This window comes from Poecilia formosa, unplaced genomic scaffold (genome assembly GCF_000485575.1).
Source record: "Poecilia formosa unplaced genomic scaffold, Poecilia_formosa-5.1.2 Scaffold14, whole genome shotgun sequence".
Classification (NCBI taxonomy): Eukaryota; Metazoa; Chordata; class Actinopteri; order Cyprinodontiformes; family Poeciliidae; genus Poecilia; species Poecilia formosa.
Genome location: NW_006799953.1, coordinates 1,211,862 through 1,218,011, shown reverse-complemented (window position 1 = coordinate 1,218,011; position 6,150 = coordinate 1,211,862). Strand labels below are relative to the sequence as shown.

Genomic DNA, 6,150 nt, shown 5'->3' with positions numbered 1-6,150 from the left:
TAGGAGAGGGGTTTTATTTTTTGAAGGGATGCATATTTATGCAAGGACAAAAAATATGTTTGGGTGAGAAAAAAATGTTTGTGTGAGACGAATATATGCATGAGAGAGTGGCAGAACCAGGCTTAAATGGGCCTTTCATAGTCATGTCAGAAATAACACACACATGTATGTATTATTCTAATTTTGTTGTAAAAACTCCATGGATTTATTACCTAAAATAAAAAAAATAATAATTCCATTGCTATTGAAATATAAACATTTATTCATAAGGTTCTTTTTTTACAGTTAAAGTGGCGGAGAGCAGCATGTGGCTCCAGAGTTGCAGACCCCAGTTTGGTCTTCATCATTTCAGGACAGCAAAATATGGATCCTACATCTGGTTTTAGCATCACCTCTGTGAAACACTATAAATCTTCCTATGAATATCAAGAAACCCTATCCAGAAGAAGATACAATGTGCTATTTAAGGACCTACACACTCAATGCTAAAACTCACTTGGACACATTCTATTTCTGTGTTTTAAGCAAACTTTTTGCCTTATAAAGTTGCTTTTGTCAATAATTACTTACAAGTAAATATATTACAAGTAAATATATATCTCACAAGTATTTTTACTTTTTTTTTGTAATTTGTGATTAATAATTTTACTACTTCTCCTAGTTTTGTGTCTCAATTTTGATTTAGTTATGGGGGAATTTTCCTGCCATAATTCAAGAGCACACATTTTCAGTCTGAAAACAGGATTTCATGTCTTTCTTCTCAAAACTTCTCCTCGCGCTCACACTATATGTCAGCTCTGACTTTCTGCTCGCTTCCGAAACGTTTTCTGTTTGCTTCTGGAACAAAAAAAATGCACCGTCACCTAGCAACCTCTCAGCCAATAGAATGAAAGCGTTGCACTGGGTGCGTTTGTTTCCTTCTAGCGGGTGTTCCTGTGTGGCTACTATCGATTGTAGCAACCTCATAAATGATGCTGATAAAAAGTAGTACATACTTCGCTTGTTAAATGTAGCACTAGATTTATTAAAATTATAAATTTCCATAAACAGCAAATTTTGTCTTACAAAAGATAACAGTGACTTTAAACTGCATGAACTTTGCTGAAGAGAAATATGTTCAGAAATGTTTTTTATCTTTGTTTTTTGTAATAAAAGTCTAAACTTTTAGCTGTGTAAAAACATTACACGTTGAGTTTTGTCAGGGAACAAACTAACAGGAACAGAAGTCATAAATGCTGAACTTGATGAGTGTTGAACTTTTGAGTGCAGATTCTTTAGAAAATGATTACAGTGTTTTGGAACAAAGGCCTTTTTTTTAATGAAGCAGTATTATTAACTTTTCCGTTCCACAGCTTCCACATTTAGTCACACAGTGCAGCAACAAAAACATCCGCGCTGTAAAACATTTATTTTGTCATCTGCGTAACACAGAGGGCCAAGTTGACATCAGGCAGTCATTTATAAAAAGAAAGAAGAAAAATCAGAAAGGGAACAAAAGATTTTGATGTTATTCATGTGGGTTTAAGTTTATTATATTATAATCACTTTCCTGTAACTTCTGGAAATGTCACAATGATGCTGATGAAATATCTCGTGTATTAAAATAAGAAAATATCCAGAATTAACCTTTACACATAGTGTGAATACTGTAGGAACAAAGCTACTTTTCTTAACTCACAGAACCTACAGTGTTTAAGTTGCACAAATTCTGCATATAAGCTTTTTCTTAATTAGTTTTATTCAGCGACCTCTGCAGAACAAATGCGTTTTATTCCCTTTCGAACAAATGTATCGGTGATATGCCCCTGATTTAATTGAGGAAAAAAAGGCTGGAGCTAAATTGATTTGCAAAATGTAATTTTATACCAGTCTGGAGCAGCACCTCAGTAATGTGAGCCACATCACAATGATTACCACCACTTCAGAATAAATAGCCCTCTTCAAACAGATGTTTGGCTACCTACAGCAAATCTGCTCGGCAGCAAATCTGCTTTCGATAATACTGTAAGTAAATTTAGGCTTTGGATATAATCTCTCCGCCAAACACACGTGCATTAAGTCTTCATTTAGCCTCCTGCATTAAACTAATTAGGCAGAAACACAAAAAAGCAAGCTGTGGAGCGCGTCGGGGAATCAATGCGGTCCACCTGCAGAGTGCGTTTCTGGGAACCTGCCACAGATAGTGTGTTAGACCTTGAGAATAACAGGATTAGACGGGTATACGGTTACTGTACGGATCATTGTACAGTAATAAAATGTCACAGGGCAAATCATCCTGGCCTATGAATACCAGGGTATCATTTAACAAATGTAAAGTCAGAGGCTGGCAGGAAGAAGATTTTCACTTCAAGCTGGAGAATTGATGTATTTTCCAAATGTGTTTACACCCATTGAACCTTCACTCGTTATAATGCACAAGATCAGATGAATTTCATTTCATTTTATTTATTTATTTATTTTTTTTATGATAGATAAATCCAAAATAAGGCTTAATTATGAAGGTGAAGGATACAGAAAGTCATGCAAAGGACCTGCAGGGGGCGCACCAATTGAAAGGTGGTGAAAATGCAACTTATTTTGAAATGCAACTTGAACGCAGCTTAATATAGGGTAATACTGGGAGAAAACCAGTTAAAGGCCATATTCACTCATTGCCTTCTCTCCCACGACTGTAAAAAAAAAAACTAAATGACACGATTCTGTTCCTGTATGGTTTAAGTTTGGTTCTTGGCACATCATCTGAGCACAAAACCTCAGTTTTTGTGTGTGTGGTTTTCTTTCAAAGTGAACATGTTTAGTATACCGACTACAGTTCTGCATTCACATTTTGGCAGAGTATGAAATGCCCTGGATGGAAATAACTTTGTTCTTGTAGTTTCAAAGTGAAAGAACATAATGAGTCTTTTCTTACAGAGCGAGTTAAACTCTGAGAGCAACCAGGTTCACCCTGCAGCAGGAGAAGGAGCGTAAACATGCAGCAGGAGTTACATTACATTACGGTCGTGATGTCTCAGACTCAAATCCAAAATGAAAATATCGACTTTAAAACTCCTTCTCCGTTTAATCTGACTGAGCTTGAGCTGTTTTTCAAAAGCAAAGAAGCACATGAAAGAAAATCCACCACCATGTATGTATTTGTGTATGTATGTATGTATTTCTATGTATGTAAAATGGTTTGATCTGTAAAAGGAGTCTTAGGTTCGACACAACAAAATGTTGAAGCATTCATGGGATTTGAGTACTTATTCAATGTAATTTACTGATAAAAAGGCAGTTTTATGGAAAATCTCACATCTCAGCTGAAGTTGAAACAAATTCAATGCTACATGCTGTGATATCCAACACTGAGCTCCACTGCATTCCTCTGTCCCACCAGCTCAGCGGCATCCCACAGGGATTACAGCCTGACTCCCAATCTGCAGCTGTCTTTGTTGACACCAAGGCTGCTGCTGCCTGGTCCGTGTTTGTAACGAAGTGGCAGTCGAGGAGTATAATTCATTTCCAATTAAAGAAAGCGTGACATTCAGATTTGGTCATTTTCTCTTGTGTTTTTACCTCCACTGCGGCGCAGAGGGAATTTTCCAGCTTCGTTTGGTTTCTCTTCCTGTACTGAACTGTTATCTTTAGGTTCTTCGAAGACTTTCGAGGACAGGGCATCAACAAGACGAAGACAGGTTGTTCGTGATCTTTATACTGGGCTCTGTTTTTTTTTTTTTTTTTACTGAGTTCTCATCGTTGCCGGTCACTTTCCAGAAAGTCATAGATGGAGTGTGTCTCTGCGCCGGCTGAAACTGGGATTTCGGTGCAGCCGAAGGAGTTCTTACTCCAAATCCCAAAGGCTCAGATCAAGCATTACTTCCAAAATCCATTCAGTGTGGAAAGACTCCCAACCAAGATGATCCGACTGCCGGCTTATTCACTGTTAACTTTTGAAAAAAAGAAGAGAAAAAAAAAACACATAAACCCCCCAGAGAGCTAGGAAACCCATCTGCTTTTCTATTCTTCAAAGACTCATCAAGTCTGTGTGTCCATGCAGAAACTCTTATACATGTCCCCGGTTTGTCCTCTGTCCTATTTGGTGTTTTGGCTCATTCAGTGCTGTATAGTCTGTAATTGTGGCAGCACAATGAGATTTGCAGGAGAAATTGTTCAGTAATGAGACGAGAAATGACTGCCTCACATCCAATTTGTCTCATCTTCCAGCTTATCTTTCATCTGCGTGAGCACAAAAGGTGTTCGAGGAGAAGCGGAAAGCCCAAGATCAGCAGGAGAGACGCACCTAAATGTAATGGTTGTTTTTTTTTGTTATTCTCTTGTCCCAATAAAAGCTTTTACAATAAACAATGAGGTTTTTAAAGACAAGGCTACAACAGGCGGTGTATAATCAGTTTGTGTTTTCAAAATAAGCACATTTTCACCTGATGATGATTTATTACTTATCTCCAAGTTCCCATTTTTTCCCCTGAGTTTTGGAAACAGTTCACAGCAGAATTCCTTTGAGTTACCGTCATCAGATATTTCACTTTCACAGGAACTTAGTCGAATGTCTGACTTTTTCTTTTCCCTCTTGCAGGGTGAAGTGAGGAAACAAATGAATGTAGGTTTTCTGTAATCCACATTTGGTCTGAACTAAACTTAAATATACTCCCCTTGTAATATTTAAATTAATGTCCTTCAGAGGTGCTCAAGAGTAAAATATACTTAATTTCTTAGACAAAGAACAATAAAGTTTTCTTCTTCTTTTTTTGTAGTGAGTGCTGTTTTGCACACATTGCACTCTTGTCTAAAGCTCATCATGAAACCAGATGAGCTGTATAGGTAGTTTGGGATTTTTTTGATTACAAACAATATTCCACTACGAGAAAATTTGATTTTATTTGGAAACAACATGGAGCTTTTGGCCAGGGGATGTCTTAAATCTACCTCACATCAATTCATACTCACTGACATACAGCACTACTGGTTACTGCACTGGGATTTTCATTAGCAATTTTTTTTTTTTTCTGATATGGCACCAAAACTGGCTCCAGCCCGGGGGCCTATATTCTGGCAAATATGGCCCTGCTGATGCATCAGGTTTTGACGTTTTACCTTATGATTTAATTCAAAGAAACTAAAGGTAGTAACGTTTCTTCATTACTTCACTCAGTATGTGCAAAGCACCACCACCACCGGCAGAAAAACACACCTTTAGCATGATGCCAACTTGGACAGCGTTTTAAACTTGAACGCCTCACCTTGAGCGCTCCAGACATTTTCACCTGTGATGGGGGTGTAACTCGCTCAGTCTTCTCCAGAAAGCGTCTGTCTCGGCCGTTGTGGGGATGTCAGTCGAGCACCGATGTTACATTTTCCAGTTTTATCTCAGGTTTGAGTCTTTACGGCGCTGCAGTTCCTGAAGATTATACAAGAGGTCTGAGGGTAACGACTTGGGTCAGGCTGAAACTATTGAAACCTTCTTTTCATACAATAAATAATTTGTTGTTCTTTATCTTAAAAACTAATACCAGATGCTGTTGTTCCTGCTAATGTAGCGCCATCCTATTAGATTCAGTCTGCTGCGTTCACTTCTCTCTCTAACCCCCGCTATTGGTAATCTTCTAACATTTGCTGCTCTGTGCAGAACTTTATTGTCTTAACAATTTCTATTGGCAGCCCAAGGGCTGGAGCTGCCAGTAGAAATTGCAATTTAACAGCGGACTACACTAGCGTGGTTATAAATAAATGAAATAGCGGCACACTGCATTTCTGAGGCAATCAGCTGTGTGACAGGCAAAACCTGAAGTTGCATAAAAGAGGAAAAAAAGAACCAGGCATTCATCTTCCATCCATTGTTTATCCTTGCAGGGTCATTTGGAATGAAACTATAGGATGCATTAACATTAATTTGCTTTTTATTGCAGTAGCAATAGTGTCAATTTTTGAAAAAAGAAAAAAAAACAAAAACCAAATGATCCAATCACACGACAGCCAATCAATAAATTTAGGCAATGAGACAATGACAGTGAGTTCACTGTACTCCAGCGGCCTCCAGTCACCATGTCAATCCAATTGAGCAGCTTCAGGGCGAACATCATGCTAGAGCAACGGACGAAGCTGCAGCCACTGTGTGACCTGGATGAAATCTACACTGAATAATAAAGAATCTCT

General features: G+C 38.1%; 1 protein-coding gene across 1 annotated transcript in view; it reads right to left on the bottom strand.

Moving 5' to 3' along the window:
• Positions 1-6,150, bottom strand: part of LOC103133883 (leucine-rich repeat transmembrane protein FLRT1-like) — a 41,169-nt gene that overhangs the window by 16,360 nt on the left and 18,659 nt on the right. The window lies entirely within an intron of this gene.